The sequence below is a fragment of the Peromyscus maniculatus genome, chromosome 11 (assembly GCF_049852395.1).
Source record: "Peromyscus maniculatus bairdii isolate BWxNUB_F1_BW_parent chromosome 11, HU_Pman_BW_mat_3.1, whole genome shotgun sequence".
Classification (NCBI taxonomy): domain Eukaryota; kingdom Metazoa; phylum Chordata; class Mammalia; order Rodentia; family Cricetidae; genus Peromyscus; species Peromyscus maniculatus.
The window spans coordinates 37,002,538-37,028,821 of NC_134862.1; the positions used below are offsets into that span (position 1 = coordinate 37,002,538).

Here is a 26,284-nt window from a genome sequence, read left to right on the forward strand (position 1 = left end):
CACTGGGCCATCTCTTCAGGCCCTTAAAATGGACATTTTTAAAGCTGCAAGGTGAAACAGTTGCAAGTAATGTGTTGTGTTTGAAGGAGCAGCCTTGGAATTGGGTTGTCTTTATCTCCCCTTGCCAGCTCCTCTGACTTTGTAACGGAGCTTGTTTCTCTGTGTGTAATATTATTGTGCTCTAGTCAGTGTTGGAGTTGGTAAAAGCTTTGGTGCCTGCTGAGACTTGGTGTATAGGGTGTATACTCCTTCCTTACCAAGAGTAGCTTTGTTCTGCTGAACTCAGGCATCGTCCACCTTTCATTGAGACACTTTGATTGGCCTGGAACTTCACCCACTAGGCTGGGCTGGCTGTCTAGCAAGCCCCAGGGATCTATCTGCCTGTCTCCATCTTCCATCCCCGCCATAGCTGGGATTGCAAGTGCCCACCATCACTCCTGGCTTTTTCCATGGGTTCTGGCATGAAAGCCGGGTCCTCACGATGGCAAGGAATGCTTTTTCCCACTGAGCTCTCCCGTAACCCCTGTGTTTGAATGTCTTCAGGGAGAACTTCTTCCTCTTAGGCATCTGAGTCCCCAAAGTCAGAAACAGCTCAGACAGGCTCTTTGGCAGTCTCTCCGTGCAGTGACGCATGCCCTTTGACAGAGGAACTTACGGCTGTCTTTGTCCTTTTTCTTTCAGGAGGGATTCTTAGCCGAAAGTGGACTTTGGAGGAGGGTCCGACAGGCCATGTAAGTACTGTAGTCAACAACTATACATCCTGCCTGAGCAGAGAGAGCACAGCGTTTGCCCTTGGAGAGAGAAAGGACTGGCAGTGTGAGTCCGATATTATCTTTTAGAAGCCTGAGAACAAATACAGACATTGAACTGGGGATGTAGCCATTCACAAAGCCCTGGGTTCCATCCTTTGCACAGCATAAAAACATATGTAGTGGTGTGTGTGCCTCTAATTCCAGCTCTCAGAAGGAGGAGGTAGGTGGATCAGAAATTTAGTCATTTTTTGCTATGTACAGAGTTTGAGGCCAGCCTAGGCTACATGAAATCCTGTCTCAAAAAGAGATACACATATATGTATATACATCAGACACAAACACACATCACATACACACAAACAAAATAAAACCAAATAGAGACACACTGGTTCCAGAGGCTTGTGGCTGTCCCCTTGACACCTACAATCCTGAGGGGACATCTCTGGCTATCTAGTGAAGGTACAGAGTAGACTAGAACTGTCAGGCTAATTGTGCAGAAATGTCTTATCTCTATAGTCTATTTATTACTTCATGTAATCTATACCAAATAGGAACTTCGGTGAATTTTCAGTTCGATCACAGCCACAAATTCTAATGAAGCCATGGCCCCTTGAGAAGTAGCCAAACTCAGGGCTGACACAGTGGTATGACAGGACATCATATAAAGTTGCTGAAGTAGAAAGGTGTGGCTTCTAAAGATAGTATAACGTGAGAACTGGAAGATGGCTTAGAGAGGCGAAGTGCTTACTTCATACACATGAGGCCGTGAGTTCGAATCTCCATCACCTACTTAAAAAGGTAGAAGTGGCCACACATATGCCCCTAACCCCAGTGCTTTGGGGGACAGGCAAAGGCTTGCTGGGCCTTGCTGGCTGCCAGCCTTCCTCTAGGCTCAGTGAGAGACCAGGACACCTGATACCTTTCTGGCCCTCCTTTTGTGCACATGGGCTCATGTACCCCCAGCAGGAAAGTGCATACATTCTGCTCACAGTGCACACACGTACCATATACACTCACACACAGAACGATTGAATACACCATGTGCACTCACACACTGAATAATCGAACCTTATCTGAACTCTGGCTCTATGAGGAACCCTTGCTGAAGGAGCTTATTTCCCTGTTCCCCATTTTGTAGAGAAAACATTATGCTAAGTACTTCTTTCAACTGTCTGGATCCCCTGGTGGTACTTCACATTCCCCCTGAGAGTTACCTTGGTGAACTTGGAGCACAGCGTATGGGCCTCACCAGCAGAGAGGATTTGGGTGTCAAGGTTATGGGGCCAATACAATGCAACATTAAACATTTCTAATTCTTTTTTTTTTTTTTCCTATCTTTTTTTTTTTTTTTTTTTTTTTGGTTTTTCGAGACAGGGTTTCTCTGTGTAGCTTTGCGCCTTTCCTGGAACTCACTTGGTAGCCCAGGCTGGCCTCGAACTCACAGAGATCCGCCTGCCTCTGCCTCCCGAGTGCTGGGATTAAAGGCGTGCGCCACCACCGCCCGGCAACATTTCTAATTCTTATTTCTTTTATGTACGTGGGTCTTTGAACACACTCAGACGCTAACCACATCACAGGAGCAAAAACACCCTGGCGATGCCCTCAGAAGAATGACTTAATGTGAATAACAGCATTAAAGTTAGCGCTTAAAAAAGTCATGTGACCGTGTGACTTTTATCTGCGGTTTCTCTCTGGCTGTCACCTTGAGTGCCTGTCCCTCTGGGAGAAATCAGGGAAATAGGAAGCGTCTCCTTTGGAAGCTCAAAGGCATTTTGAATCTCTAAGGACCTGGGACTTTTTTTTTTTTCTTTTTATCTAAAATACAGCAAGCATATTGAATGCCCACAACCTTCTTAATGAGAACAAGAGACATTGCGGGATCCGGAAACCGAGCAAGCTACCCTCCGGGTTTGCTCTCCATGAAACTGGTTTAGTGGTATCTGGTAGGCGGTCTGTTTAGTGCTTTCCACGAGTTGTCAAGGATGGCAGCTGGGGGCAGCGGGCTGGCCTTGGGGAAGACCGAACTGGGTTTATTGTCTCTGCTCTCCAATAGGATAGCTTATGCTTAGAGATGAGTGTTGGGCTGGGTTCTGACTCCCTTGGTAGTGTTTGCCTAGCATGCAGGAAGCCCTGGGTTCTGCTGCAGGCCCCAGGAATATATCATAAGAACTCAGCTGGTTATGGCAAAGTCACTACCTGGAGGAATCAGGGAATTCCTCCAGAGGAAGCCAAATCCCAAGAAGTTTTTGGTGTTACTTGGCTTGTTATATATCAGCTGTATTGTTATGAAAATCATGTGTGCCTTCATAGTTTTCCCAATTGACTTTTCCCTAAGAGGGGCTAACAGTGTGGACTGATCACTCTCTGGGCATACACATTCCAGGTATTTGGAGAACAGCCTCAGGAAAGGCTTTTTCTGGAATCAGATTATCTCCCTTAGCCATTTTCAAGGACTACAGGAAACACCACCCAGGTGGGCGCCCAACTTCCGAGGACTAACAATAATAACAGCCCACCTGCAAGTCTCCCGATTTAAATTCCACAAGGAGACACTGCCCAGGGGGGCGCCTAACTTCCGAGGACTAACAATAGCAGCCCACAGGCAAGTCTCCTGACTTAGGGTAAATTCCACAAGGAGACATCGCCTAGGAGATGTGGATGTTAAGTAATAGCTTTACACAATTAGCTCGGACCCTCCCTTTATATACCGGGACTTCCAGGGCAGAAGAGAGAAGAGAAAAGCGAATGGAAGAACTAGATGGGTAAGAACTTGAGAGGAACAAACTGAGATGGGGAAGAACTAGATTGAAGGGCTAAAGGAGAGGACTAGAGGAACGAGATGGAAGATGAGGAAGAGCCAGATGGGGAAGAACAAGATGAGGAAGAGCCAGATGAGAGAGAAGGAGATGGGAGAGGAGCTGATAGGGGAAAGAACTAGACAGATGAGAACCTAGAAGGGACAGAACTAGATGAAGGAATTAAGATAGAACCTAGAGGGGACAGTAGGTAAATACAGAGAAATCAGGCAAGAAAGGAGCTAGACATGAGAGCAGAATAGAAGCTGTGTAGAGAGACTATCGAGGGGCTGGACCCCCTTAGTCCTCGATAGGGTTGTCTCCACTTCTGTATATACTGGGTGTAGAGGTGATTATCTGTAATCCTGGTACTCTGGAGGTGGAAGCAGAAGGATCGAGAGTTCAAAGTCATCCTCAGCTACTTTGTGAGTCTGAGGACAGCCTAGGTGGGCTACATGAGACTCTATTTTGCATTTTCTATACTATGTTTTTTCCTGGCCGTCTCCATATCTCCCTCCTGCTCTTTTCTCCCTCATGTGTGGGTTTGACAGCCTTCATGAAACAGGCAGATGTACTGGTGTCATGTGGGACTCCTGGGATATGTCTTTCTACTACCTAAAGTTGTCACGTCCCCCCCCCCCCCCCAACTTCAATGTTCCATAGTTAGCTACCTTTCAGGGGGCCTCTTGGCTCTACCAAACGTGACTATCGAAGGAGCAGCTGCCTGTCAGCCTCCCCCAGAGCCGCTGGTTTGGGCTCTTGTCAGTTTGGTGTTAGAGGAGATCCATAAGCAGCAGATTCAGCCATCACTGACATTTACAGCGTGACAGCCACATCATAGATGGCGTTCCATTTCTTATCATCCTTTAAATAGCCTCCCGTCGATATAGCACATGGCCTTTCCATACATGGATGGCCCCAAATAGGAACATAGCTGGCCTCCCTGGAAGGTGACAGAGTGACTCACCCGCTTCCTCCACCAGGTTCTCGCCATGTCTCTGCTGACGTAGGGTAGCGATCCATCAATGTAAGCTATGCCCGTGGTCCACCAGCGTATGAAGAAAATAGTTATTTGGACAGTTTTGGAGGCACTCACCCATGGTTGGTTGGCCCTGTTAGTTTGCCCTCTGGTGAGGTGGTGTGCCATGGTAGCATACTGTGGTGAGCCTGCTCACCTCATGGCCAGGATGCCAAAAGGGAGACGTGAGAAGTGGTGGCCTACCTCAGATGGTGCACCCTGAGCCGCCTTTGACGGCAAATCCTGAGTAACCCAAAGACTCCAACTAGAACCCATCTGTGTATATGATGTGTGTGCATATGTGTACGTGCGTGTGTGTATGTGCGTATGCGTGCGTGTGTGCGTGCGTGTGTGTGTGTGTGTGTGTGTGTGTGTGTGTGTGTGTGTGTTAATTTGAGGTGTCATTCTTCAGGCAGTGTCCATCTCATGCTTTGAGACAATTCTCTTAACTGTTAACTTGACACAGCCTAGAGTCAGAGTGAAAATCCTCGCCTGACAAACCCCTGAGATCCAATGTCTTGGTTGCTAACTGCGGGCAGCACCCTTACACAGTGTCCCTGGCCGCATTCGAAGGGCCCGGTGGTTACGTTTTTATTCGCTGAGTAAGAAACGATGGAAACTTGGAAAGAGAGTGGCATCTGCAAAATTGATGGCCAGTGATCATGCCGGCTATCAGCAGCCCAGAGTGGCCTTGGTGTCTGTGAGGGAGAACTGGCCCTGTGCCACAGACTACATTTGTGTTTAAGAAAGAAAAAAAAAAGCAATCCAGGTATTTATGAGTTGAGAGGGACTCCTCTGGGTCTTTAAAAAGTAAACAGCACTAAGTGGAGGGAGTCGCGGCTGCCCTGTGGGAGGGAAGGGGGGGCGCTCCCAGTGAGGGCCAGTGGCCGTCACTGGACTCCATGGGAAGCTGACAGCAGTAATAGCCTTATAGGTGTGCCTTTTCTCTTCCCACAGAAATGAACAGAACACAAAGCAAAAGCCTTTCTTTGCTCTTAATTCAGAGAGACCCCGAGAGTCAGAACGAGAGAATCGAGATTAGGGTAGACACGGGGGTGCAGCAGTTTTAGGGCGATTTGAACAAAGCCAGTGTTCATGTGTACTTTTGAAAGAGACAGTGTCTTTTAGGTCTAAGTACTCACTCATTGCGGCTCTCAGTTCCTGAATATCTAGGTGCCCATGGGTACCACAGAGTCCTTGGTCCGGGGGTTCATCCTAATGAGCTTCTGCCTTGGTGGTGGCACAAAAGCCGTGTGTGTTCGGTGGACGCCATAGCCATTCTGCAGACTTTGAATTTGCATCTTTTCCTGGACGAGTGAGTATGTGATAGAACCTGCTTTGGGATGTTGCTCAGAGGCGGCAAGGCCCATCTCCCTGCTGTGTGATCCATGGTGGGAACAGGTGACACTCCCAGGCCTGTCCTTCCTTTGGCCTAAGTTATGAATGCAGCCCCGTGTATTTGCAGTTGACAGCATCATATTGCAGTGTGGAAGGGTTGGATACCTAGGCCGGGAAGATGACTTAGTTACGAAGTACCTACCTGACTTGCAAGCGTGAGGCCCGAAGTTACCTCTCCAGAAACCACATGGGGTGCAGGGGAAGAAGCTGGTGTGGGGCAGGAGAGTTTGCCTAGCCCTTGGGAGGTGGAGACTGCACACTGTTCTTGTGGAGGACCTGAGCTTGGTTCCCAGCATTCACAGCTGGCAGCTCACAACTACCCATAGCTCCAGGTCTGGGGGACCTGACACCCTCTTTCAGCCTCTGTCAGCAAGAGTACTAGTGTACAGACAGACACGTGGATATGTATAATAAACATAAAATGATACATGAAATGCATATTTAAAATAAAATATACATATTAAAAATAAAAAATAAATCTTTAAAAGGACCTGGGGGTGCTTATGACCTCAGTGCAAAGGAAGCTGAGACGGGCAGATCCATGGGGCTCACTGACAGGCAGTCTAGCCCATATTGCAGACCCCGGGCTAAGGAGACAACCCTGCCATATGATTAGACAGAGACTCACAAAAAAGCAGTAACTGCAGAGTTTCAAGCCAAAGGTGCACAGTGGGAGTCTTTCCCCTTGTGTGTTGCTGTGTGGCCAGCCGGGGCTTAACTTTCTAAGTATATTGTAGTTATTGTATGTGTGGGGGCACTTGATTACCGAGGTCTGCGTCTGGAGGTCAGAGGTCACCTTGCAGGAGTTAGGGCTCTCCTGCCTGCCGTGTGGGTCCCAGGGATGGAACTCCTGCTGTTAGGCCTGGTAGCAAACATGGTCCCTCTCTGAGCCATCTTGCCAGCCCTGAAGGATTTTAATGTATCATTAAAATCTAAGACAGGATGTGGGAACCCCGAGTGCAATGTTTAGCAAATGATATTGTAGTTCATAGAAGATAGTTCAATTTTAAAAATTAAACACTGCTCTTCTTGTTAAACTGTTTAAAGACCAAGGATGATTTATGAATGTGATTCTCCTTGTTTTTTTGAGACAGGGTCTCACTTCGTAGCCCACACTGGCTTTGAACCCCCTATGTAGGTAGGTATAGGTGGCTTTCTGTGGTGCAGAGGCTACAACCCAGAGCCTTACAACACTAAGCAAGCACTCTGCCAACTGAGCCGTAATTTTTATTTGAAAAATTACCACCTCAACTGTCTGAGGCTCTAATCTCTGCTCTCAGCACAGAATGGTGGTATCAATGTAATAGTAACAGCGAAGAAGTGTTTGGATGCTTTGGAGTTTGAATAATAAGAGGAACTGAGGAGAGGAGACAGGCCAGCCATGAAGAGGTTCTGGGCCATGAGCAAGGTGACTTGTGCAGAGAGAAGGGATGGGACCTGTGTGCTCCCTGCCGGGACATTTGTCGCTCCCATTTACATCCGGCTGTTCATTTGTCTTTTTGTTGGGAAACGTTTTTCAGGGAAAGAGTTAGCTTCCCCCAGTGCTGCGTTCCAAGAATTTATCTTCCTGAGCTGTAGTTTGAGCAGGATCATTTTATTATTGCAAAACACACATTCCTTCCCCAGGGACACACAGGCCACCAGCATGTGGTCGTATTAGGAATGGTGAGCGAGTGCGGGGTGGAGATGGGGGAGAGCAGGGACTCGCAGGGGCTTGTGGGTCTTCAAAGGGGTGGACAGTCAAAAGTCATAGCCTGTCCACCACTACTGGAGACAGAAAGGCTTCTTTTGGACTCTGGCACCTTGTAACTCACCTTGTAGCCTTGGGTGAGTCCCTTGACTTCTCCGTGATTTAGTCTTTCCATTTGCAAGGCAGGAGTAGTAACAACTATCCCTCCGTAGAAATGGCTGTGACGATTGCTATACGTAGAAAATTCTGGAACTTTCTCTGAGAAAAGATGTCGATTTTTCTGTTAATTGGGTTAAAAATACCATGACGAGAGCACCTAAGAAAGGGCTCTTCTTGGCTCACAGTGTGAAGATACAGTTCATTGTGGTGGGTAAGGCACAGCAACGGGAGCTTGCACCCATACTCAGGGGACGGAGAGCATGCTGGTGCTCAGTTCACTTTCTTCTATATATTCAGTCCGCGTTCCCAGCCCAGGGAATGGTGCTGCCCATAGTGGATACGTCCTCACACCTCCATTAACCTGGCCAGTATAGTCCCCACAGGCATGCTCAAAGGCCCAAGAGTCTAGATCTCATCACACTGATAACTGAGTCTGAGTACCACAGACGTTTCCCTACATTTTAGCTCTTGTTACTAAGATAGGGAAGATTTCTTCTGGTCAGAAACGGTTGGCCATAATCTTTCACAAATGAAACTGGTGTTTCTCGAACCTGGTTATCACACCGGTGTGCGGCATCTAGACTGATTGAATGTGGGGAGGGGTGTTCTTATTCTTGTCCAAATACTGCAGTTCGATCTGGCGTCACCGTGGAACTTAGCAGATGCCATTCGCCAAAGGGACTCGCCTCTAACAAGACTGTCCACCCCCCATTTCCTGTGCCTGCTGGGTGGGGTTCCAGGTCATTTATGCTTCTGACTGACTGGGTACAAATCCAGAGAGTTCCCCCAGAACACATATGTGGATGCATGCTCGGGTACATGTAGTCTCATGCACACTGGGGTGCAGTTGTGAGGGTCAGAGGACAATCTTGGGGGCCAGTCTTTACCTTCCAACCACCTTTGAGACAGGCTCCCTTGTTCTCTGCATGCCAGGCTAGCTAGTCCCCGAGCTTCTGGGGACCCCCCCTTACTCTGCCCCCCATCTGAGGGCACTAAGAGTGCTGCCGTGTCCAACTTGAAGCGGGGTCTAGGGACTCAAATGATTTTTGAATTAAATATTTTACCCACTGAGACATCTCAGCTTTATTATTATTAACTTAATTATAACAAATGTAAACCAACATCATTTAAGTACAGAGACACACAGGGTCATGTCTTGGATGGTCTCAAACTCAGATCCTCCACTCTGTTCCTATGGAATTGGGGCGTGTCACCTTCCCATTGTATCCACGTGTTCTCCCACGGGATCCCACCGGATGTGCCATTGAACACAGGAATATTCGTTCCTGGGGCATCGGTATAGCAGGATGATTGAGTGCCAGACTGTGGCCCATCACAATCCCCAATTTTCTCTTCACACTGTTGGGCTGGCTCATAGCCTGCCGTCATTGTCATGTGGTTGGTCTTTCTCTAGTCCAGCGTCTACTTGAGTCATCTCATCCTTTAGTATACGTAGGTTTGTGACCCGAGGGGCTCATGAGCCACAAACACTCTTTTTAACTCAGGAAATTCTAAGGACTGGAGTCTTCCCCCCAGGAAGCATAGACAAAGTCCAGGTATATGCCTTAGTATGTGGGAGGCATGTTCTGTGCCTGGGAAGAAGGCTGGGGATGGAGGCCTATCTCTTTCCGGTCTTGGTCCCGTTGCTCTAACTCAGGGTCCACCAGTACGTATGATCTGCTTAAGTCATGTGATCAAGCTAAGTCATTCTAGCTTTGTTTGAGAGCCACTGCAACCCGTTGGTACAGTTCCTCATGTCGTGGTGACCCCCAACCATAAAATTATTTTTGTTGCTACTTCATCACTATAATTTGCTACTGTTATAAATCGTAATGCAAATAAATACCTGATGTACAGATGGTCTTACGCGACCCCTGTGAAAGGGTCAGTCAACCCCCAGAGGGAGTATGTGCATGACCCACAGATTGAGAACCACTGCTTTAGACTAACTTGATTTGGTTGCATCATAAGAAAGCTGGCCATGGGGATTTTTATAGCGACCTTCTATCAAATGAGTCACAGACAGCCTCTGAGCTTGCTTCTTTCACAAATGTGGTTTGGTAACTTCCTTGGATGCTCTTTGTACATAGAAGAAGCTGCTGGCCACCCATCTCTCTGGCTGCTGGTAGGCCCTCTTCTTAGGATAGTCCCAGAATCCTGGGTGGACCCTGGGTATTCCTTTGGGATGGGCAGGTAACCGGAAGGAACTCTTTGATCAGCCAGGATCACTCTCCATGACAGGGCCCTGTTTTATAATTTGCATGGCCCTGCTGATTTGCATGGCAGAAGTGGTACAGCTGGAAACGAAGCTGCCCAGTGCCTCATGCTAACCTCCCAGAACTGTGCCTGCCCAATCTGGAGTGCCCTCCTTCCCATGGCGTGAAATACATGCGAGGAGACTGCATGCAGAAAAACCCTAGTAAAAGTGCTTCTCCCAAACAGAGCCCCCCCAGGCCTTGCCCGGCACGTAGGCTGTACTCTAATCACTGGGCAGCCATGGCCCTCCTCCTGGGCACTCAATGAACTGTTCTTCCTCTTCGGTTTCAAAGAGTGAATTCTTTCACCGCCTGCTGATTCCCCTTCCCCACTCCCACACTGACTGGCTACCAAATACACTACATTTCCTGCACCTTGTGGTTCTGTTCCCACAAGACCTGAGGTCAGAGGATCTGCACCTTGGAAGGCCCTTTCCTGCAAGCCTCACATCCTCAGCTGCCCTTCAAGAATGTTCACTTCCTTCTGGTGTGTTTTTGGCTTCTGTAGTAGGTGCAGATCTTGCCTTCCATCGCTGTGTGAATGTCATTCTTAGGACTCTGTCTACCTTATTTTGGGGGGACAAGTTCTCTCATTGGCCTGCAGCTTACCTCCCCAGCACTGGGAATGCAAGCATAAAGCACCATGCTCAGCTCGTTTTCCTCTCTTTCCTTTTCTTTTCCTTTTTAAACAGTGCTCCTGGAAATCAAACTTCATCACTGAGCCATCTCTCCTGCTCCCACATTACTTTGCAGCAGTGGGAAATTCTCAGTATGAGTTGTTGAAAAAGAGGACTGTGTTTACCTTGCAGGGGACTGCCGCATGAATGGCATGCTGAACAAGTACATAAAAGGCAGTGCCTTAGTGTTCTATTGCTGGGAAGAGACACCACGACCAAAGCAGCTCTTATAAAAGAAAGTATTTAATTGGGGGCTTGCTTACAGTTGCAGAGGGTTAGTCTGTCATCATCATGGTGGAGAGCATGGCAGCTTGCAGGCAGGCATGGTGCTGGAGCAGTAGTGGAGAGCTTTACATCCTGATCCATAGGCAGCGGGCAGCGAGAGAACCACTGAGCCTGGGCTTTTGAAACCATGGAGCCCACCCACAGCAACATACTGCTCCAACAAGGCCACACCCCCTAATCCTTTCAAACAGTTCACCAAATAGGGACTAAGAATGCAAATATATGAGCTTGTGGGGGCATTCTCATTCAAACACCACAGGCAGATTGTTGGATACATTTCCAGTGGTCTCTGCTGGCCACTATCGGATACTTTTCCTCTTTGATTTAGTTAGACAGCTCACAGTGTGGTAGATGGTGGTCAAAAGCTTAAAACCAAGTTCCTCCAGTTATCAGCTGGAGAAAATACTTTACCTTCTGTGCCTCACTTTCCCATCTGTACAATGGCATTTAAATACAGCTCTATTTTAAGCATGGAAGTCATTCAGCACAGTGGCTGGTACACCCGAAATGCTGCAGCAGTTGTTTATGTGGGTGTGGGTGTGTAGGGGTGGAGGTGGTGGTTGTATATTGTCAAGGTGTGAGTGTTTATTGAATTCCCCACCAGTACTTGCCTGGTGGAGGTTTCTCCCAGGGTCCAGAAAAGAAGCTACCAGCGGTGGAGAATTACTCTGAGGGTTATCAAATGAATCTATGTACACCGAGCTGTTTAGTCCATTCCCTTTATTCTTCTAAGTCAGTTCTCTCTACGCAGCTTCTTTTCTGCTCTCATACTTGGCTCCTCTCTTGCCTGATTCTCTGTCCCTTCTTCTGCTAGTCTCTCATTGCCCTGTCTAGGTTATTTTCTCTCCCCATTGCTCTATCTTAGTTACCCCCAGTCTCTAAAGTGTCCAGTTAATATACCCATACAATCAGCAATTCTCTGGCCAAAGCAAGGTCACCAGGCTTGAATTCTATCAGGGTCATAAAAGCAAATATGAGTTGACACCAGGCAGTGACTGTCAGGCTTTCTTTACGACTCAAGGATGAACTCTTAAAGGGACAAGGTCGGAGGAGAGGGAGAGAGACCTAGAATCAATTAGGGAAAACCCAAGAAGGGAAAAGGGGGAATCTGTATATAATACTGCATTCCTAAATGTGGTTAGATGAATAAGCTGATTAGTAAACCAAGGTAAAAGTAAAAGGAGTTAAAAATGTGTCAGTTTGAGGTTAGCTTAGGGCAGCACTTTCCTATCTGGTGGCAGGGGAAGTGTTCTGGGTTGCTAGGCAACCTGAGTCACAGCATGATGCACCTGGTTTGTAAAAGCCCTTTCCTTCTGAGTTAATTGTTAAAGGGGGCATCTTTAGAACTAGGGGTAACATTTGAGCTGTGAGAAAAAGAAGGATTTAAGCTTAATTTGCACAAGAAGCAAAGCTCTGTACCTAGCATTTGCCTGGCCTTGGCAGTTGTCTCAGTGAAAATATTTACCATAGCTCAGGAACTAGCAGGTAGTCTGAATGCTTATCTATCTGCAGTCTGTCCTTGGATGTTTGAGAAGTATCTCAGATAAAATACTTTTGTCCGGAGATGACCCTGGCCAGAAGTTTGCTAATGAAGATAACTACAGAAAGGCAGACTTCTGAGTAATGCTAAAAGGGAGAACAAAGGCCTGAAAAGGGGGTCTTGACAGTGTGACTGCTGTCAACACAGTCAGGGGATGTTATCCAAGTACCCCAATCGTATAGGGGAAACTGTGCCCAATGGATGATCAACCACGCTGTTAGAAGTTCTCGGGAAAAGAATCAAATCTGAAAGCTACAGTAGCACACAGGAAATTTGCTGCACGAAACAGCTAATACCACCACTACTCCTTGAGTTTTGGATTTACCCTCTGGAAAAGTTCTTGACTCTTCCAGGTATTAGCTTTTGCCATTGTCAGCTGAATTCCTACTTCATATTTCTGTGGCTCGCAACAAGTGTTGAGTGTGAAAAGCAGCAATGTTCAAGAACTGGTTCTTCCCTCTAACATGTGGTCCTGGGAATTGAACTCAGGTTATCAGGCTTGCTGGCAAGTCATATCCCTGGCCCTGCAAGCAGTTTTTATACAACAGTACAATATGAAAAACAGAAACTTTGTTGAGAGCACAGGATATATCTACACTCTTATATTACTGAGGACTATAAAATGGAACCACTTTTCTGAAATAAATACATCATGCCACTAGTCTAAAAACCTAAACCTGTGTATTTTATCAGGCAAGTCTTTTTTATTCCAAGTGAAGAGCAGAAATGGGGGTCTGGGATGTAGCACAGAGGTGGAGTGTTCGGCCTGTTTCTGGGGATGCTCCTGTTTCTGCCTCCTCTCCTCCATAGATGTTCTGAGATTGCAAGTCACAGAGCTGTGCCTTGCTTTTATGTGGGTTCTGGGGATCTGAACCCAGGTCCTTCTCAGGCTTGCGCAGCAAGCACTTTGCTTGCTGAGTCATTTCTCCATTTTTCTATTTCATAACAAAATCTCTCCATTACGTATCTGCAGTCTATGGAATGATTTACTGATATTTAAAATAACTCTGTGCTTTTCCAGCATTGACCAGTCCTTTGGGGGGGGGGGATTGAACAGTATTAAATGACTATGTGTGTGTTGGGGGGTGGTAATTTCACTTGGAATAGGAAGATGCTAAAATCTGAGCTTCTAAAATGCAATTCCCCAAGGGAGACCCAGACAGAAAGTCCTGTCTCATCATTGTTCCCAGCAGATGTCCCATGGTGGCTGGCCTTGGACTTGCCCTGGAGCCCTTTTGCCCAGGCTCTGCAGCCGGAGTCTGGTGTCTATGGATCCCAGGCAGTTTTCCTTTGCTTGCATGCCTCGCATCTTTGTGGTTTATTAAAGAGTTGCTGCCCAGGCCCTGTGGGGTTTGCTGGGAGAGTGTTTAATCACTTGCACTGAAAGCCGGCTCGCTTCTGCTGGCCCCCGGTATTGGATCCCTCTTTTCCAGTCTCGTTAAATGTCCCTGGCATGCCTAATGCAGACATATATGTCCTTGCAGTTTTGTGCATGCATTTTTTTTTTTCTTAAAGAGTAAAAATAAGCTTGCTTGCCTTTCAGGTTCAGAACTGATCCTGAGCAGTGTGTCTTGTCTGGACAGGGGTGCCAGATGGTGTCGCGCCTCCTGCCGTGCTAATGAATCCGGCTTAGCAGAAAACCTTCACTTGTTCTTGAGTCATTTTCTGCACCTTGAGACAAACCTGCTGCTCCACCAATTTGCATCCCTTTCTTTATCTCTCCACCCGTTGGTTTTTAGGAAGGATAAAGAAATGACACCTTCCGGAATAATTGCCTGTGAGCTGAATTAGTTGGATTAGTATTGTTATTGATATGTATCCCAAAGTAACAGCCTATGTATAGGTGTGCCTATGATAGCTTTAAAATGTAGCACTGGGGGCTGGGGAGGCGGCTCAGCAGTTAAGAGCACAGGCTGCTCTTCCAGAGGACCTGGGTTTGGTTCCCAGCCCCCAGATCACTGTTGGACAGTGTTGGTGAGTTCCAGGTAAACTGGGAAACCCTGTCTCTATAAACAAGATGAGTGGCTCCTGAGAAGTGGCACCTGCTGTGGACCTCTGGCCTCTCTACACATGAACACATACTCACACCCACATACATCGTTTGTGGACTCCTGCGATCCAATGTAGTGGGTAAACCAAAGGAGCTGGAAAAGTACCAGGAATGGGGGACGAGGGGAAAGACTATGTAGGTTTAAAAGATGGACTGAGACCAAGAGCCTCTTCCTTGAGCTCTTCTTTCTACATGAACTCTTTTTTTTTTTTTTTTTTAAAGTTGTATTTTTATTTTCAATATATATATGCCTGTGCATGCCGCCTGCGCACAGGTGCTCGTGGAGGCTAGTAGACGGTATTGGATCTCGGAGGGCTGGAGTTCCAAGTGGTTGTGAGCTGCCTGAGGTGGGTGCTGGGAACCAAGCTTAGGTCGTCTGGAAGAGCAACAAGCATTCTCAACCACTGAGCATCTCTCCAGTCCCTGTTTATCCTCTTGATAACTGCAGCCTGGCTTTTCCACTGAGGAGTTTCTATTACATCCTAACATGGAAGTGTTCGTTGCTGGGCTGCGCTTGACAATGAGCGAGTATAAAAGAGACAAAAATGTATTTTGTGTGTGAATGGCATGTGTGCACAGCTCCGCAGCTACTTCAGAATGTTTTCTTGTGGCATATTAAAGTTGTCTTCAAACATTTTGGTTAACAGAAGGTAAAAATTAGCACTCCAGGAAACTTGCTTGCCTACCATTTCTGAGGAATTAATACTTTCATGTCTTCCAAAATTGGTGATAGATTTGAAAGTAAACATTACACTCCACTCTGGAGCTCTTAACGCTAAGCTATTATTTCTTAATTTAATTAAATTCCTAAGACTACTGTCTTCGTAGGGCCGGGGCTCATGCCTAGCATGCCGGAAGCCCTGGGTTCCATTCCTAGCAATCCATAACCAGGGTTTCTATCGTTGGTACATGGCTGTTACCCCAGAACGGGAGGAGGCAGGAAGATCACAGGTCCAATCATCAGCTGCCTGTAGCAAGTTTGAGGATAGGTGGGGCTGCGTGAGACCCATCCCAGGAAAGAAGAGCGCGCTCTCTTCCCCGCCCTTTGCCCTCAGCAGAGGCCAGCGCGCTGCCGTCTGTGTGCTGAGCTGACTCAGAAGCAAAGACTCCTGGGATGGACTGGAGCCCTGTGGGGACTGGGGGCAGACTGGTGAAGCTTTGGGTCTACTCACGCATGGAAAGCTACTCTGCCTTCTTCACCCTACCCGAGGGCTGCTGGCGACGTCTCCAGGGCAGACTGGTGTATCCAGCCTGGCTGGGTGTGGCAGCTTTGCTTACGCCATGCCCTTTCCTTGGTAACTTGTTTTTCCCACTGATTCTGGGGGTTGAACATGCATTCCTTGTTTGGGAAAACAGTGATTCCCCCCCCCCCATTCCAAAAGCTGGTCTAGTAACTTCTCTTGTTACATGTTATAGGAGTTTCCCCTCCCACCCCCATTTCAATTACTGGATCATTTATATTTTGGGTGTTTTTTTTTTTTTTTTAACATTTTTTCTTTTTTAAAATTGAAAATAGATTCTTCTCTCATACAGTACATCCTGGCCACAGTTTCCCCTTCCTCTACTCCTCTCAGCCGCCCCCCCCCCCCCCCCCCCCGCCTCCCCTCCTCCCCATTCTCACTTCCCCTCCATCTCCCATCAGAAAAGAGAAGGCCTCCAGGAGACAACAACCAAACACGACAATAAAACACAATAAGACAAGGCGAAAGCCCTCACACCGAGACTGGACAAGGCCACTCCAGAGGAGGAAAAGAGTCCCAAGAGCAGGCAAAAGAGTCAGAGACACACTGCTCCCACGGGTAGAGGAATCCCACAAAAACAAGCTAAAATCCACAACACATACACAGAGGACCTAGTGCAGACCCGTGCAAGCCACATGCTTGCCACTTCCGTCTCTGAGGTCATACGAGCCTTGCTTAGTTGATTCAGTGGGACATGCTCTTATGGTGTCCTCCACCCATGACTCCTACAGTCTTTCCACCCCCTCTTCTGAGGGGGCTACCTGGTGGAGACCTCCCATTTTGCTTCTCTTTACATGTTTGGGTGTGGGTCTCTGCACCAGCTCCCAGCTCCTGCTGGAGGGAGGAAGCCTGTCTGATGACAAGGATTTGGAGGCAGGCAGAAGAGTCAGAGACACACTGTTCCCACTGTTAGAGGACTCCCACAAAAAACAAGCTAAAATCCACAACACATACACAGAGGACCTAGTGCCTGTCTAATGACGCCTGGACAAGACACTGATCTGTGAGTATGGCAGAATATCTTTAGGAATCATTGACTTTTTTTTTTTTTTTTTTTTTTTTTTTTTACCAGTCATGTTAAGTTCTAACATAGGTGTCTGGGTCATCCAGGCCGGTTCCTGGCTCACCACATAGTGTCTGTCATGGCCTCCCTCTCGTGGAGCGGGCCTCAAGTTCAATCAGACATTGGTTGGCCACAAGTTCTATGGCGCCGCTGCCCCAGCCCATCCTGCAAGCAGGACAGGTGGTCAAAGGTTTGTGGCTGGGTTAGTGTCCATCTTTGTCTTTTGGTAGTCTGCAGAGTACCGTCCCTCACCAAAGGGGCCAGAACAAGGGGTGAAGGCTCCGTGCAGGTACCAGCTCCACTTGTCCATGTTCAGCGAGGTGTGTGGATGTCGTCCTAGGCAATGGGGCCCCACTGTCCGTTTCCAGGGAGCAACCCTCTGCCCTAGCAACAGCCTGGGCTGTGGAAGGATCTCCTTGGGGCCTCCAAAGCCAGCAACTCACCTGAATGCAACCCAGTCCTACCACTAGAATCCTTGCCTGGTTATAAGAGATGGGAGTTCGGGCCCCGTATCTCCTATTACTAGGAGTCCTCACTAGGGTCACCCTCATAGATTCCAGGAAGTTTCCACTGCACTAGGTTTCTGCCCCTCCCCAAATGCTCCCCAGTTCCAGCTATCTCTCCCTACATTCTCTCCTTCCATCCCACCCTCCCCCCATCCCTCCCACTCCCATCTCCACCTGCCTCCAATCCACCTTCAAAATCTATTTTATATTCCTTCCCAGGAAACCTCAGTTGTCCCTTGGCTTCCATATGCACACACATGTTTATTTATTTATTTATATTATATATACAGTGTTCTGCCTACATGTATCCCTGCCTGCCAGAAGAGGGCACTATATCTCATCACAGATGGTTGTGAGCCACCATGTGGTTGTTGGGAATTGAACTCAGGACCTCTGGAAGAGCAGCCAGTGCTCTTAACCTCTGAGCCATCTCTCCAGCCACATGCATACACATGTACATGCACCTGCACACATACAGACATGCTTACACATACACAGAATGTGTGCACGCATACAAACACACATGTACGCACATGGAAAGGATGGGAGACACAGGGAGATGGATGTGGTGAAGCAAGTGAGATTAGCCTTGAGAGTGGCGGAAAGTCAGGGTGATGGAGGAAGACTGCCTTTGCCAGGGTACTCAAGACTTCCTCTTGAGTGAGCTGAGGAGTCTTCGGGATAAAGAACAAGGCCGAGCATGGCCGCATGAATGGCCGTGTGTCTCTGTCAGCGGCATTGTTCTGAGCTACCTACTTGTTCGCGGGCAGTGGCGTTGAAGTGCTGGGCTATAAATCTTATTTCCTTCCTAGAAGTGACGGGCTGTGTCATAGTCTTTGTCTGAATAGATTTGTCCCTTACCATCAAGGCCTGTGTCTGCCAGGGCTGACGGATGGTAACTGCTGGGCAGGGACAGCGTGGCCACGTTAGCTGCCATTGTCTGTCCCTGTGCTGCGGTTAGTGAGTGTGTGTGTGTGTGTGTGTGTGTGTGTGTGTGTGTGTGTGTGTGTACGTGTGTGCACATGTTGTGGAGGACACAGCAAAGCCCCAGAGGCTCTCCAGGAGCTAATTCATTTTTTCAGGCATGTGGTCTGCATGCATATACGTATGTGTGTGCTCATCCGTGCTGATCTGTATGCATGTGTGTGGGGAGATGAGGTTGATATTGAGAACTATCCTGAATTGTCTGTCCTTCCACTTCCCTTATTGAGGCCAAGCCAGAGCTCAGCGTTAGGACTAATCTTACAGGGCAGCTTGTTTGGGGGATCCCCAGTCGCTGATTTCCAAGACTGGAATCACAGGCCGAGTTCACCCGGCGTCTACTTGGGTTTCCAGGGGTCTGAACTCCTATTCCCATTCTTGCATCCCAAGTAACCACTGAGCCATCTCCCCACATTGGTTGGTTGGTTGCTTGGTTGTTTTTGATAGACTCTTTCATTGGAACCTGGGACTCACCAAGTATGCTAGACTGCCTGTCCAGTGAGCCCCAGGGACCCATTTGTCTCTGCCTACCCAGTGCTGGGAATGTGAGCATGTGCCGTCATGCCCGGCTTGTCTTACCTGGCTTCAAGTCGCTGTGTTTACAGAGTGGCACCTTAGGACTGAGCTGTCTCTCTAACCTCGGTGAGCACTCTACCTCCGTCCAGTGAGGGCACAGGGCATTGGAATGAAGATGCCTGTAGAGTCATTCTCATTATTTCTGGGGCTCTTGTGGCCCCCTTGGGGGGCCCTCATCCTTCCCATTTGGGGATGCATCTGCTGTCTTCTGTCTCTTCCTCTGCTGTTCTTGTAAATCCTTATCAGAGTTCATAAACAGGCAGGTCCTGTGCTCACAGGATACACGTCTGTGAACTTGACATTAAGGCAGTGCCTGGACCCTCTGGAAGGTCGTTTTGATTTCAAGCCCAAATTTTAAAATATAAGAAAAGCAGATTTTCATTCCTATGGGAACTTACCTATTCAGCTTTCCTATATGACTACCTTCATTTATTTCTATTTCTGTGTTGTGTGTGTCTGTGGGGTGGGGGGTGCATGCTAAGGCACATGTGTGGGAGTCAAAGGATAGCTTTGTGGAGTTGGTTCTTGCCACTGTGGGTCCTGGGGATTGAATTCGGGTCCTGAGGCTTGTGGTGCAAGTTTCTTACCTCTTGAGCCATGGTTCTATGACTCTTAATATGGAGCCTCTGTGTGCTTGTTCTTGTCCAGAGAGCCGTGCACACACTGTGGAGAAGATGTGCGCTTGGCTCTCTGTAGTGCTTTAGTCTGGTTGACACAGGCTGTCCGTGAACCAGTGTGTACACATGGGCAGAAAAGTAAGTCCAGGTCCCAGCAGGTGCACAAAGAGATGCCAGCTGTCATTTGGGAGGGATGCTTTCTGAGCTGGTGGGGCTGGGGACAGGACACTTGAATCCTCTCTTATGTGTGAGATGTAATAAACCAATTATTTTTCTCTGTCTTCTATTTAAAATTTTGTATTGTGCATGTGTGTGTGTGTGTGTGTGTGTGTGTGTGCGCGCGCGCACATGCATACTACAGCATGCAGGCGGTAGTCAAAGGCTCTCTCCTTCACTACTCATGATGCCGAGTGCCTTTAGCTGCTGAGCGGTCTTGCAGGCCTAGAGTCTTTGGTCTTAGACACCCCAGGTCATTCCAGTGCTGAGGCCAAGCTCAGCCATCTGGGGCTTGGTTTGTACAGACTGTGTTCTCCTGCAGCACTCTTAGCAGGTAGGAAACACCCAGAGCTTGCTTATCCTGACGTTTAAGAACAGTTGGTTTTCTTTTTAAGCTGAAGATCTGTGATGAGAACGAAAAAAAGAAATCGTAATTCCCAGAGACTCGCCGTAAGATTTTTTAGGCCATGTTGAATTGAAGTTCCAGAAAAACGTTGTTCAAGATTGAGGCCTAATTAGAACTCCGATTGTGAAGAGTTGGAATGTTGCAGGTTCAGGCCAAATTATCTTGGGCTGTTTTATTAAACCCACTTAATAGCCATTCCTTGCCCATTTTTGGGTCTGAGCTGACATCCTTGTGACTGTTTTATAAAACCTTTAGGAATGTACTAACTTATCAGACCTCTACCTTCTTCCAGCCCAAATCTAAGAATGTTATCAGATAGCATCTTAGACCTATAGGCAGAGATTTCCGGGCATTATTGTAATTGCTAACTGGATGCCGTACTTTAGTATTTACAAAGCCCTGGCTTGTGACATTCTCTATTTGGCCACTATAAAAAAAGAAAATTCTGAAACTGCTTCCTCATGGGATTGTGGTATCTGGGGGAGCTGACCCTTTGTTCCTGGGTCATGCTCATTCCTACTTGGCTCCAGAATAAATCATCTTTTATTCCCTTTGACGTGAGAGCTGTGTTCTGTCAATCTCCTGTTTCCGTCTTCTCTCTCCTCTTCCCTGTTCCTTCTCCAACCCCTTCGTCATCGCCCCTGAGCACCATCCACTGTTCTAACAGTGAGGGACCTCAGCAGCACCACCCCCTTTTACATGGGAGCGGGGGAGGATCGGTTGGGGGGGGGGAGAAGAGGAAGAAGAAGAAGAAGAAGAAGGAGGAGGAGGAGGAGGAGGAGGAGGAGGAAGAAGGAAGAAGGAAGAAGGAACATTGTGGCTGGGGGATGAGGACCCACGTCAACCTGGACACAGCAACAAATTGTAACCTTTGCACTTCTGAGGCCAGGTGGGAAGCAGTGAAGAGAAGCCCAGAAGTTAGGGCCAGCTAGCCTGGTGTGCACAGCCGTGAAGAACTAGAGACTGTCTCAAACAAGGGGGACTGAGTGAGGATCATACACTTGAGGTTGAACTCTGACCTCCACATGCATGCTGTGGTGTGATCTCTCTCTCTCTCTCTCTCTCTCTCTCTCTCTCTCTCTCTCTCTCTCACACACACACACACACACACACACACACACACAGACCCATACACACATGTATATACATCATACACATACAAATACTTTTTAAAAACTGGCCATGGTGGTATCATCTTGTAACCCCAGCACTTAGGAGATAGAGGCAGGAGGGTCGTATCTATTCTCTAATATATAGCAAGCTCTAGGCCAGCCTCGGATACATGAGATCCTGTCTCAAAGAAAACAAAATTTTTTCTCCCCTGAAACCCAGAATTGTGCTTTTTCTGAAACTCTAGAGCGGTGGTTCTCAACCTGTACATTGTAACCCGTGTGTGTGTGTGTGTGTGTGTGTGTGTGTGTGTGTGTGTGTGTGTGTGTGTGTGTGACAACCCTTTCCCAGGGACTACATATCAGATAATTGAATTATAATTCCTAACAGTAGCAACATTACAGTTATGAAGTAGCAATGAAAATAATTTTATGTTTGGGGGTCACCACCACAGGAGGAGCTCTATTAAAGGGTTGCAGCATTAGGAAGGTTGAGAACCACAGTCTCCAACCACCCCATACCAGCAAGGTGTGCAGAGGCTCTGGAAGAGGGTCAGGACCTCTGCACTGTGTGGCTCTGGACAAGTCACACCACTTTTTCAGACTCTTGAGGGTAGAAGCTGGAGCTCCTTAGACCCTTCTTCCCTTCAAGTGTCTTTGTGAGATGCTGGAAGCTTCCCGGGCCAGTAGACACATGCAGAAATGTGTCTTGCACCTGCCTGGACATCTGTTCCTTCATTTGAGAAGTACAGCATTGCATTGAGTCTGTGCGAGAAAGTGCCTACTGTGCTGCTTGCTTTGGGAACTTTTTGGCACAGGCTCAAGTCCTATACTGAGGCCCGGGATGCCTGGAAGCCTTCTGCTCAGTAGTGAGGGCCCGCACTCATTCATGAAGGACCGGGGTCCTCCGCTTATAGGACTTTTCTTAATTATCTCTACAGTCTACAGGGAGATCCTCTAGCTCCTCATCTTCCCTCTCATTCAGTTCTCTTGAAGAAAGCAGGAGAGGACGAGAACAGCCAGTGGGAAGCAGGAAATGACTGCTCCTGAAGACAGGGACCCAGATGGCACTCTTTTAGATGTCGTGGCACTGACCTTGAATTATAAAACTGCCCAGCCAACAGATAGGAAGTTATCGAGCTGCTCCCGTGTGTCAGGTCCCAAAGACACTGCCCTTAATAAGTGTGTCCCCCAGAGCTGTCAGGAATAGAGCCTGGACTCTGGCAGCCCCCACAAGCTGGGATCTGCCACCATCCTCAATAGGCCAGTTAAACAAGTCACATTGAGAGACAGAGAAAGGAGCTTTATTCACACCGGGGAGAGAAACAAAGAGGGCCCGCAACCCCACAATTCCAACTTCGGGGTCCGGACATGAGGCTTAGGTTAAAATAGAGAGCAAGAGGCAAGCTGTCCTGGTCAAGAGGCGATCCCTCCCATCATTGACCTAGCGTTGTCTGGGCTCCTGTCTCTCCTGCAAGGTGGTCTAGTTAAGTTGCTAGAACTGTGTGAAAGGCACAGAGCCCAGGAATCTGAATAAGGCAAGTTCTGGAGAGAAGTCAGCCCTGATCACCGAAGTGTCCCAAAGGCTGACCGATGCTATAAATAGAAGCTAGGGAATGATAGGAAGCCGGGGAGCTAGACACACCCGCAGAGAAAAACTGGCTGGGATACTTTCAGGTGTTCATGCTGCCGTAGGAAGCGGTTCTAGTTCTTAATAGCGTATAGGACCCTACGTTTTTCCATTGCCTTGTGTTTGTGCCGGACACGATCCGCTTGGTGAGTAAACCCCTTTGACCTTTTCGGGTGGAGTAGATGCATTTTGAGTGTCATTAAGGGGAATTCTCTGAAATGAATGGCAGTTCCACCCCTCCCCCCACGTTGGTGAGCCTCATGGGAGTGGGCTAGCTCTCACAGGTGTGCCCGGAAGTGTGTCTTTCATCTTCCTCCTCTTCCTCTTCCTCCCACAGGACGCCCTGACCTTAAGTTCAAGTCTACAGTGATAGGTATTATCAGCTGTTTCTGTTCCTGCCACCCTGCCAACCCCAGGAGGCTGGTGCCTACAGGCTTGGCAAGGCTCAGAGGAATTTAGCTTCTCTTCTCCTGCTTCTTGGGCTTGAGTGTCACAATTCGACAAAAGTCCATGAATCTCAGTCGGCCAGGGCACACCTTATCTTAAGGTAAAAGGACCTTATGGTATGTTTTGAGGAGATGTTTTCGTGCTGTCTTCCTATTGATTTCTGGGAAGAGGGGTGAAGAGCCTCTAGGACAATCAAAAGACCACTTTGTTCTAGAACTTTCTGAATCTTGGTTTCAGCTTTTTTCTTTTACTAATTTCTCATTTTACAGGCATGTGTGTTTTCTTTGCCTGTATGTCGGAACCATGTGCATGCTGGTACCTGCTGAAGTCAGAGTTGTATGTTGGGTCCTTTGGAACTGGAGTTACAGGTGGTTGTAAGCCACCATGTGGGTGCTGGGTCCTTTGTAAGAACAAGTGCTCTTAACTCATAAGCCAACTCTCCAGCCCCTCATGGTTCAAATTTTTAAATGTATCTTTTTTTTAAATGACATTTATTTCATATGTATGTGCGCATGCAGATATGTGGATGAGTGTGTGCAGGTTTACGTGTGCACTGCAGGGCATTTATGGAAGTCAGAGGACAGCTTGCAGCTTATAGGAATGAGTTCTCTCCTACCATATGGGTCCCAAAGTTTGTTAGCAAGTGACTTTCCACAGCTCTTCAATTAAACAACAACAACAAACAGACCAGTATTTTCTAAGGAGACGCGTATTTTCAAAAGTCCAGTCAAGTCTGTATTATTACCAGTACTATTCAGTGTATCAGCTGCATACATGGCCACTCTTCACTGTCAACCTGACTGGATTTAGCATCTCTAGGAGACACACTTCCGGGCACATCTGTGAGGGCATCTCCAGAGCAGTTGAACTGAGTGGGGAAGGCCACCCCGAATGTGGGCAGCACAATCCCACTGGCTGGAGTCCTGAAGAAGAGGGGGAGGGGGAGACAGACAGACAGACAGGGAGAAAAAGAAAGCTAGCAGCAGCATTCATCTCTCTTCACTTCCTGACTGGGGTTGCAATGTGACCGGCTGCCTCAGCATACCTTCCTTCTTGGCTTCCCCTCCAGGACTGAGTGCATCCTGAAACTGTGAGCCAAAACACTTCAGTTGCTATTGTTGGGTCTTTGTCCCAGCAAGGAGAAAAGCAACCACATCTATCTTCATGTTGATTCTAAATAAACTCATTTAATTTGGTCTCACTGTCCTTACTTAGCAGCGTATAGAAATGAATGAATTGGGAACGTTTGGTAATGACCGGATATGTACTTAATGAGAGGAATAAAGAGAGTTTGTGTAGTATGTGTTCCACTGTGCAAATGCACTGTGCATAGCACAGAAATAAACTGTATTAGACCATGCTGGCTGTTCAAGGCATGTTGGGCCCTAGGGAAATGGGGTTTGATGATCATCTAGTCAAAAGTCTGTATGCTTAGCATGGGGGTGGGGGCAAAGCCTGGCTGAGCTAGCTGTTTAGGAACACATTAGTAGACTAGCTGAAAAACAGAGATTGGATGTGCCTTTATTTCCAGCGTTCTATTTATTCTGCCGTTTGGCACTACAAATAGCATATGTATGTCAGAAACTGGTCTTCCCCCACCCCTCTCTGCTACTGGGGATCAGGCTGCCCTTCATGCAGGCTGGGTTAGCCCCATATCATTTGGCTACATTTCTAGTCCCCAAACCTTGGACTTTGTCCCACTGAAGAAAAGCCAAGACATTATATTTCTTCAAGGCCTGCAGCAGAGTCTAGACAGCCACAAAACTCAGCATCCAGGGAGGCAGAAGTTGAAAGACAGTCCCCACACCCTGTACACCTGCTTGGCCTTTCTTGACTGAACTTCATGAGTTGACAAGGCCTCCTACAGCCCAGGCTACCCTGAAACTCCTATGTAGCTGAGGCTGACCTCATGTTCTGATTCTCCGGTCTCTACCTTCAAAGTGCTAGAATTCCAGGCAACAACATACTTAGCTTATCTAGTGCCGGGGATGAAACCTGGGTTTCCTGCATGATAGGCAAGGCTTCTACCGACTAAGCAAAGATATTTTTCACATTTCGTGTATAATCTTTAATAAAATGGTATCTTACTCAGCCTTCAGAGACAATTAAGACAACAGCAACTAGGAAAATCCCTAAGGAAAGGTCTCCTTGGGTGACTGGCCTCTGTGCAGGTGTCCTGGGGGAGGGGTTACCAGCAGGCAGTCCCTGTTCCTTCTGGGAATGGGAAGACCAGACCTGCCCAAGCATCCCAAGTTCCCAGTAGTCCCGTTTCCTGTTGTTGGGGGTAAATACCAAAAGCTGGGTGAGGGGGACAGAAGGGTTGCGCACAGGATTAGCTTGTTTGTTGGCAACATATACGCCCTTAAAAACACCAGACTTGCTTCCGGAGCCACCTCTGAGCCAGGCCTTAGAGAATGGTAAATGAGAGCTTTCTGGAAATTTGGATGTCTCTAACTCCCACTAAACTTAATGATTAGGCTGGGGAGATGACTCTGCGGGCAAAGGGCTTGCTGCGAAAGCATGAGGACCAGAGTTCGATTCCCGGGACCCCTGGGAAAAAACAAAACAAAAATCCTTGAAAGGTGGTGCTTATAATCCCAGCACTGAAAGGAAATAGTCAGCCTGTCAGCCCCTAGGCTGTTGGGTAAACAACACCAGGGTGTGACAGCCAGGTTGTCTCCTAGTCTCCATATGCATGCAAAACACACACACACACACACACACACACACTTCCAGGATCTAGTTTTCCTAAAAAGTCACGGGGTGTCCCTCATGTTTCCGTCTGTTACCCTCTCCCTTCCGTTTTGTGTCTCCAGAAATACTCCCCTTCTTAAAGGAGAAGGGGACATGCCAGTAAGACCTTAAAACTTGCA

The 26,284-nt window shown here is 47.8% G+C and overlaps 1 protein-coding gene across 9 annotated transcripts in view; it reads left to right on the plus strand.

Annotated features, from left to right (window-relative positions):
• Positions 1 to 26,284, plus strand: part of Mgat5 (alpha-1,6-mannosylglycoprotein 6-beta-N-acetylglucosaminyltransferase) — a 292,499-nt gene that overhangs the window by 42,722 nt on the left and 223,493 nt on the right. For 4 of the 9 annotated variants that reach the window (XM_006994301.4, XM_015987778.3, XM_042258035.2 and 1 more), the window contains exon 2: positions 682 to 731. The exons of 2 other annotated variants lie outside the window; for them this stretch is intronic. The gene's annotated coding sequence lies outside the window, so the exon portion shown is untranslated. Of the gene's footprint in view, positions 1 to 681; positions 817 to 26,284 lie in introns of all 9 variants that reach the window. 3 more of the 9 variants (XM_042258034.2, XM_076547272.1, XM_076547269.1) reach the window with 1 other exon arrangement.